The sequence below is a fragment of the Dipteris shenzhenensis genome, chromosome 31 (genome assembly GCF_047967505.1).
Source record: "Dipteris shenzhenensis isolate YYH24624 ecotype China chromosome 31, Dip_SZ_1.0, whole genome shotgun sequence".
NCBI classification, from domain to species: Eukaryota; Viridiplantae; Streptophyta; class Polypodiopsida; order Gleicheniales; family Dipteridaceae; genus Dipteris; species Dipteris shenzhenensis.
This window is the reverse complement of record NC_141626.1, coordinates 29,954,383-29,964,568: the sequence shown is the minus strand read 5'-3', so window position 1 is coordinate 29,964,568 and position 10,186 is coordinate 29,954,383.

The following is a 10,186-nucleotide window of genomic DNA, read 5'->3' as shown; positions in this document are numbered from 1 at the left end:
CACTATGTTTGCTTACCACACTTAAGTCTACATCTCTCACCGGAATATGACTCGAGGTCCTAAGCTACATGTGTACTACAAACGACAACCCCGATATATCTGTAGGTGACAAAAAGTCTCAGAACCCTGCATACTGAGAATACCCTGCTCTTCCTGCGGAAGCTGTGGGAAAGAGCCAACAAATCCAGAAAAACCTAAGAATGCCAACAATACTTATAGGTTTGTAAGATGTGGCCATTCCAATATAAACCTTACCTTTTCAGGATCCATACAAATCCTTTCAGTAGTAATGCCTTACTAACCACAGTGTGTGTGTAGCATATGAACCCCTGAACCACATCATCAATTGGACCCCTCTTCTTCATAAAGGATTTTTACTATTTTGTGATGTATGGATTGATTGCTTGCATGAACACGATAGTAACCAAGTGGAAACATCCATCATGAAAACAATACAAAAGGTCAGAGATGCATGTGGGGTTTACCTTGCACCTTGCGTATAAAAGCCGATAATTGTTGGAGAGAAAACAAGAATAGATATATATTTGGTTTATACTCTATGCTGGTTGGTTTGAAAATATTTGAAGAAGTGAAAGTTGGTTTTCTTCTTGTCGGCCATACACATGAAGACGTAGACAAATATTTAGTGTTATCTTTGGTGAGTTAAAGTCAAGGGATGTTCTGACATTGGAGGATATGATGTCTTGAATTGGGAAAAAAAGTGGAGGCTCTCGAAAGGAGGAATCATAAGTGGCTATCTTGGAGAGAATTGTAGATTGGAGAGCATTCATAGAGGCACATTTAAAAAGGGGAGATGATTCATTAATAGGGCACACAAATCCACACTATTTCTGATTTAGCATACATAACGATATTCCAATGATGCAATGGAAGCACTACTTAGTGGATGGAGATCATTTATGGAGTGAGCCATATGCTTTACTATAGAGAATAACTTCATTGAAGAAAACTAGATTTGTTGTTGCAAAGAACAAATCACTTGACGTAGATGAAATGAAAGGCTTGGATGCCTTTATTAAACATCTTTAAAGTATGATGCAAAAATATCCTGAGCAGGCAACAAAGAATGGGGAGATAATCAAGTCAGTTGAGGCACTAGTCAAATCTTTTCAAAAACAAGAAAAATATGAGCATTGAATACTCTAAATCTTTTTGGCCAGAAGAAGCTATGGCACCAAGATCCACATTGGATACAAATACGGCAATAGATGAGGAAGAAGCTGAGCAATGCCTTTTACCTTGGAAATATTGTGGTAGAAAGGAGGATAAACCCTTACCAAAGTTTGTACCATCTGATAAGTTTAAAGAGGGTATGTTTGTTGCAATTTGGGAATCTAATGCAGATTCAGAGTTGGATGAACAAGGTGGCCCAATTTAGGTGGCAAAGTTGCTCATATAGCAAGGGATCAAAAGGAAATGCCTATAACATTCACAGCTTTATGGCATGAACCAAAGCCTTTGAAAAGTCTCCCCAAAAAATATACAATGAAACAATTATATGAGGGTTGCTTGCAAAAGAATTATGAATGGATTCCAAATTAAGAGGGCTTGATAGAGATGGAAGTGAGTTTCATTATTCATTACTAGAAATCAAGGACTTGAAGTTAATAAAAGAAGCATGACTATGATGTTGAAAAGTGTATCACAATTCCTGATCCCAGCCTTGCAATACCAGAATTTGATGACTCTGAACAAGATTCAGAAGCATAGGATAATATATTGTATGCCTTGTTCCTAAAAAATGGTGTATCTTTACACTGTGACCTTTAAATATCTTATTCAATCAAATAGTGTATCTATACACCCGCTATATATTGATGAATTCAACAAACTCTTTTCCATACAATCAAATGGTGTATCTATACACCCCCTATATATCTAATTCAACCAACTCTTTCCATATATTACATATTGAGTGGAGGTGCACAAAATTTTAAGCTTTATTAGGCCATATTTGAGTGGGGGTGATCTATTGTTTTGCAAATTTACCCATCATGTATCTAGTAGAGGTCACCACTCACAACCTTAGGGAATTTTTAGGTTTATTATGTGGAACTTACAGATCTAGTGTTCCCAAAATACCCAATTTATGAGTCTACCCAGTGATATTATGTGGAGGTGACCAGTTCAAAAAAAAAGTCCAAACGAAGCAAGAAAGTCCAAAATTTTTTAATATTGTGTTTTTGGAAAGTCTCTCTCTCTCTCTCTCTCTCTCACTCTCTCTCTCTCTCTCTCTCTCTCTCTCTCTCTCTCTCTCTCTCTCTCTCTCTCTCTCTCTCTCACCCGATGGTCATCTTGTTGCCTTGTTGCCCTTACCTCTCTGTGTCACGGACATTGGACACTGGATTTTTCATATATAATTTTTTGTATTTCGTTAGCGGCTCCACACTTTGGATCAGTAGTATTTGGGTTTTTTTCAGTCTCATAGTCTCTCGAAGACCTTAATTAACTTTCTTATTTTTCTCTTTCTCAACTTAGAGGTGCAAATGAATAAATTCAATCTTAACTCTCTCTATCTCTCTCTCCCTCTCTTTCTCTCTCTCTCTCTGTGTCCCACTCTCCATCTCCCTCTTTCTGCCCCCATCTCCATCTCCATCTTTCCCTCCCCCTCCCTTTGTGTCCTTGACTGCACTCTCTCTCTCTCTCTCTCTCTCTCTTCATACATCTAACAATGTCTCATGGCTAAGTGCATTGTTTGTGTCCCTTATTGCTCTCTCTCTCTCTCTCTCTAATTTCTATCTATCTCTCTCACTCTCTCTCTCTCTTGTTCACAATACAAATATACAAATATCCACATAGATTTAAAATTACAAATATTTATCACTTTATCATTCATAGACCATAGAGAGCCATCAATATAGAGGTGCAAACTTAATAAATACAATGTTAACAATAAATGAAACAACACTTTGTATTATTTATGATTTATGTTCATACATGTAACAATGTCTCATTGCCAAGTGCATTGTTGAAGCACTAAGGATCCAAGCAACTGGATATTATGAAATATGTTCCATCATGTCTCTACTATGTCTAGAGTATGGGGGGGGGCAACAATTCTTACAAAGGATACTTGTCCCATCCTATATCTAACTTTGTGATTATCAAGTCTAAAATAATAGTCTTGGGCAGGGCTTGCTGTTGCCAACTGCAATTCTATCACATGGTCCACTCTTCTTCAAATTCCAACAATAGATTAGGATGTCCTTGCCGTGAAAAATTAATACCTTGACAAACGAGATTGTGAGTCCCATCACGCAGATCATTATCCATTGCTTCCCATTGCTTGTTATTCCATCTAAACCTTCTACATGTAAAAGTCATGCATAGATTTTGCCTTCCAATGAAATACCTGCAAAATTTGGGATCTGTTAATACATACTATCCTTATCATTTTTTATACAAATAAGAATTATAAGGTGTGCTCACCAAAATGTCACATCTGAAGTGTTCAATCCACATTGTACCAAATCTTCAGCATGACATGTTCTTATTATCCATCCAGTGTCAAATAGCTCAGACAACCAGTTCAATTCTAAGCTCTTGTAAGTGTAAGTAATCTTTATTTTCCTTAATTGCCTACAACTTGCAAAGAAATCAACAAAGCATGGAAATGGAAGAAACTAACTCAACCTAGCATTTCTTGAACCAGTAGTTGGCTTCATAGCATTTCTCAAATTATTAAACATTGTATTTCTATATGATTTACTTATCTCCATTCTTGGAAGCAGCCATTCTGGACTATCAAAAGAAGGCAAGGGAAGAGATTCTAATCTACTGTACTATCCTTTTTCATCTGGCACAATGAACATTGAGTCATAGAAGAAGATCCCATCCTTTTTTAATTCTGATCACCTTGTTACTGCCAAGAGAAATTTCAAAATCTAAGATCCTTGCCTTCCAATGTTTGGATATGTCCATTGCATCCTTTCGACCCACTTTGTATCACCAACGATTGGTGTGTTGCATTGTGATCCAAGAATTGTGATCCAAGAATAATCCATTCCCCATGCTCATCCTTAACATTCTTCAATACAACAGACTATAAACTACTTAGATATCTATCATTTTCTACTTCCATAGTTTCTGCCCTTGTACGATATGATTAAATTTAGCTCTTTCTACCTCTTTCTACTTCCGCAGACCCTCAAAATTTATGTCCTCTCTTCTCTCTCTCTCTCTCTCTCTCTCTCTCTCCTTTAACTAAATCTCTCACATAAACAATAAATTATTTTAAAAAACATAGAATACTTCTCTCTCTCTTAGTCTCTCTTTTAAGATACCCCTCAGTCGAACAAACAGCAAATTATTTTGAAATACTTAGTTTAAGATATGCTCTCTTCCTACTTTGTTTTTCCACAAAGAAAGAAAACATTATCAGGATCATATATATCTCTCTCTCCCTCCCAAAACTCTTTGATTAGGATCTCTTTTTCTTCCTTCTTTCTCAAATACTTCTAAAATATAGCAGTTTGAAATACAATCTCTGTCTCTCTCCCTCAATCATCCCCTCAAATAGAAGAAAATATAGTAGTTCAAAATATAATCTCTCTCTCTCTCTCTCTCTCTCTCTCTCTCTCTCTCTCTCTCTCTCTCTTTTCCCTTCCTCTATCTATCCCTCCTATACTAGTGAAGAAACAAACGACTATTTTCTGTCTCTCATCCCCTCAAATAGATAAAGAAACATAGCAGTTTCAAATATAATCTCTCTCTCTCTCTCTCTCTCTCTCTCTCTCTCTATCCCTCCTACACTAATGAAGGAACAAACGACTATTTTCGGTCTCTCTCTCTCCCTCACTCATCCCCTCAAACAAAAAAAAACAATAGCAGTTCAAAATATAATCTCTCTCTCTCTCTCTCTCTCCTATACCAGTGAAGAAAAAAAATGTCAAAAATAGCTTTGTAGTTTTGAATATCATCTATCTCAATCTCTCCCTCTTCCCTGCCTTTTGTAACAAACATATAGACATGGAAAGTATGTGTTCCTTCTTTTGGAGTTGCTCTCTACACTCCAAAAAGGTAGAGAAAGAGCCAAAAATGATAGAGCACCCATTTTTCTCTCCTTCCAAGCAGATTTAGGTCGCAACTTTGGTTTTTAAGAGAGAGTGAAATTTAGAAGTCATGTATATAGGATCTTAGAGTCCTAGAATTTCGGGTTATCCTCGGGTCGTCTTGTTGCTAGAGCAACTCATGTGCATAAAGTGTTGAAATGCCGATTGTATCTTGACTACCAATTTGGCAAAGTAATAGAAGCAATCATTTCCAATCCACCGTGTATATATTCTTCTCTTTATTTGCAATTTGTTTCTAAGTTGAGATCTCCCCATTGCCCCCGATGCTTCTTACCTACGCTTATTCCAATTCAATGTATGCTTTCTTCTCTTTATTTGCAATTCATTTCTAAGTTGAGAGCTCCCCCTAAAAAGGATGGAAACCCAATAATACAATGGTAGTACTATTCTTTTTTTGCGAAATGGGAACCTGAAGATCCTTTATTGTCTTTTAACTTCCATTCCAAGAAAGGAAATACATCCAAAACTTGCTCATATACAAGTATCTACAGAGATCTCATAGTGAAATAGATTGTTTATAAGATTGTATTCCGTACAAAGATGAAATGATGGTGAGATATCCATCTTGGTGGGGGATGCAATGCTTTTGTAATTAAAAGACATTGAAATTGAGAGAATACATCAAAGAAATGCAAAAAGATAATGATTAGGTGAAATGCACTTTCTTGTGGGGCTAGATGTTGACAAAAAATAGCAGTAGTATCACTCTCTCATGCTGTGGGAATTGCACTAATGCCATTCTCTCATGCAATGGGAAGAATGGCACTAGTGCCATTCCTTAGAGTAAAGACCTAGAAAAACACTTGATAGTGTAATGATAATACCAGCTCTCTCACAAGTCTGTATAGTCTTGCACTAGACTCTATTACACTACATAGCATATAGTGGGGGAGATCAAAATGTACCACCACCCTCTCATAAGGGTAGTAGACTTCGATACCTACATACAACATATAGGGAGGTATATCATAAATAAGATTTTTTGTGCATCAAACAATCACAAAGGGCTTATACTCAAACTTGGTAAAATAGCATGCTCTATTCATGATCATGTTTTTTACCATGATAGGATAAGGGTGTTTGTAGACAATGTGAAAGTCCAAAAGAACCCCCACAAGTAAACATGATCAAAATAAAAGGACCAAAACCTCTCCTATAGGACCCCATCACACAATTCCCTGGAAGATCAATTCTAGTCCAAAATTGCCCCAAAGAAGAATTCCAATCTAGAGGCAAATGATGTTAGTTGTTACACATTGAAAGTTGAATCGGGGAAACAATATTAGATACACAAATGGAAGACTAGAAAAATGAGAACATAGAAAATGATGAAGTCCAGATGATCCCAAGTGAGTTTCCCATAAAATCTAGATGGAAGATGCCATCAAAATCCAAAATCATCCCATTATCTCATATAATACAACAATTCAAGATTTCTCAAAATTGGTATGGCCATCCAAAGCAACCTATCACATCTTTGAAATAACATGCAATTATTTGAATGATAGAGATATTAGAAATCCTAAGAGTTGACTCTAGAAATCAACAAACGCATCAAAGGATCCATTGAATCTTACCACAAAGCATGAGGGTTAGAGAGATTTATATGGTGCAATCTTTATAAGCAAAAAGTCTTGGAGAATTTACCTCAACGCATTAGTTATGAGCAAGGACTCCAATTTCCCCACCAAGGGAAAAGTATCCATAGAGGCCTAGGGATGCTAATTTCCCAAAATGTTAGCTTATGTTTCATACAAGAGAATGAAGCTTTGGAATAGAGGGAGATTCACTTAAAAGTTTAATAGAAAATGTATTAAAAAACAACGCATCCAAATACAACCAAAAAACCTATTGGTGAGCAAGAAAGTGCAACATTGGTCACAATGCAAGTCTAAATTTCAAACATACAATGGGAATGTACAAGCCTTTCCAAAAAAAATCCCCACCCCTTTGCCAACAATTATAGAATTTAAATTCAAACATAAGGAAATATCTTTAAAAAGAAGCTCACTGAGATCCCTCAACAACTTGGGATTGTCAACATCAACATATGATGGTGATGACTAGCAGGTGGAATGTTGCAATAGAGCGACTAACTCCATTTGTAGTTCCAAGGGAATCACCACATGGCACAAAAACCATAGAAATAATGTTTGCAAAGGAAATTAGGAGGAAATTTTATCATCCTCAAGTGCAACAATAGAAGGATAGATGGGAATTGATGTAGTGCTAGACATATGAAACCTAGTAATTCCTAAGATCTTGGAATTGCTCACTAACTCAACCTTACCCTCACAACACTAGACATAAAAGTTCCTAAATAAATGTAGATAGATGATCCTCAAGGCTCAGCATAGGTAGTATGGATACCTTGGATTCAATGTTATTAGTAGGAGGATCAAGAGCTAGAATTAACCCAACTGAACAAAGTCATAGCCAACATAGAGATCATGCAAGAGTAGATAGAGGTTATCAAAGAATGCAAAAAGAACTTGAATTCCAAACACAATCACATGGCATACGTGTAACAAGATGCCAACTACACTAAAATCTTGATTAGGGAAAAATACTTTCAAGAAGATGCCAAACTAAAAGAGATCCACTTGAATAGATTAATGCAATTGTTAGATTCCATATTGTCAACACCAATGAATGGTATGCAAACCATACCAAAAACCTCAAAGATGCATATAAATCTATGCAAAATAGATATAAGGAGAAAAATAAATAGCTATTGAACCAGAAAGATAACATATTTTGCTAGAGTCCTAGATGCTAGTCAAAGTACGGATGACATGGAGATTCCAATGGAAGATATTATAATACAAGTAGGCATAATTTTTTACTAAGAAAAAGTACTACCATCTTGACTAGGATGTTGGAAGGTACAGTCTCAATGCTTTGTTCGAGTCACAAATGGGATAACACTATCAGAGTATGTGTTGGATTCACGAGGCATGATAGGACACAATTTTGTAACAAAGGTGATGAATGGTATGCAAAACATACCAAAAACCTCAAAGATGCATATAAATATATGCAAAATAAATAATAATTAGCTATTAAACCAGGAAGATAACATATCTCGCTAGAGTCCTAGATGGTAATCAAAGTACGAATGTCATGGACATTCCAAGTGAAGATATAATAATACAAGTAGGCATAATTGTGTACTAGAAAAAGTACTTCCATCTTGACTAGGATGTTGGAAGGTAGAGCTTCAATGCTTTATCCAAGTCACCAATGGGAGCTGGATTCATGAAGCATGATAGGAGACAATCTGTAGAAAGATGGATAGGATGCACGGTTTGTAAGATGTAGAATGAGAGGTGTAGGATTGATCATGTACACAATGCTCTGGCTAGAGGTGAAAGCATGAATATATTAACATCACCATGATCCTTATAGTAGGATTTACAAAGGTGTAGAACACCTCATTGCTTAGATCATTGTATGTACAACACTACCTTACCTCGCACCTATCCCTATCCACACTATCACAGACACCCAATCATTGTTCTATACCCCACCACACTCACAATACCACCCTAGATTTTGTCTCTAATATTTACATCAAACTACTTGTACATTAAATCTCCCAACAAACCCTCTCTCAACGGAAAGGAGGTATGAGCTAAAGATACCCTATATAGGCCCAATCTAAAGAGGATAGAATGATGGTAGTGACAAGCCTCATGGACAATATTCAAGAGGCCTTAAACCAAAAACTTTGCACTTATCTTTGAATGTTCCATAGGTAATGATGAGACCAAGAAAAAATTCCTCATAATGTATAACACTACTTAACTCACACATATGCCTACCCATTCTATTACAAACACCCAATCATTATTGTATACTTCTCCACACTCACATCACCATTCTCGAGTGCTTCTCTTATATGTATATTACACTCCTTTTACATACAATCTTCAAACAAGGTAGCATATCAAAACTATGCCAAAAAGCTACAGACATAGAATTTTGTTAGAATGGAGATGCAACAAAATGCTCACATAGAGTTTCAAAAGGCACTACATGATGAAGATTTACCCAAATTCTTTGCTGATGAAGACCAACATGCAACTATTGGTTCTTGGAAACTACCAAAACTAAGATAGCTTTTTCAAAAGTATGAACTATGCCAAGATTGTGCTGAGACGTAAAAGCTTCAACAAACTATACCAAAAGAGGATTTATTAGGGTCATGAGTCTCCAACTAAGCATGTACTAAAAACATGCAAAACGATATCTCATGACTCTATTTTAAGGGTGTAGAAATTGGCCCATAGGATATTATAGAGCTTTAATGCATACATATGAAGACTCTCTCTTCTCCAATATAATGATGTTTCATGGATAATAACAACAACTATGCTTGGAAGGAACCTCAACACTATGGCTAGAAATGTACACACTCAAACCATGCAAGGATGGAGAAGCAATTGAGATACATGAGCAATGTTGGCTTTGATATATGTGTTGATGCTTTGGTTTTGCTCGCTCCCCAATAGTTAACTTACGAATGCTTGATGTTTAGTGCTTGTGAACCATTAACCCACAATCTATGTAGTTCTTAGTTGAAGATGCTCTCTCTTGCAATCCTTGGTGAGCTATGTGCATGTGTGCTTGGGTGTGATGAAAGAAGATGCCAACAAAACAACTTGGAGGTCAGGGTTGCGATTGAAAGGGAAAATCGTATGATGACGAGGGATCAAGTTCTTAACAATTAAAAAGATAAAAACAAACCATATAAACATGCTGAAGAAAAGCCACAGTTGTATAAAGGAAATCTGTTCACAACCAAGCCGCCTCAGCTTGAATTAAGCACTCAAACAAGCAAGCTCCTATCCTAACAAGCTATGTGAGAGAGAGATCTTAAACCGCAATGTCACTCATCTCTTCTGCTCTCTATTACAATGCTTCTTTCTAAGTATACTAACGAAACCAACTTCTATTGCCGACACACTCGGTTTGCTGGTCACCATTGGCCCCTTAGCTCCAGGTTACCTCCTCCTCAGACTCGGGGTCATCGCTTTAAGTGTTTTGCTGATGCTCACGGCTTGAAATTTAGCCAATGAAGTACTTCGCCT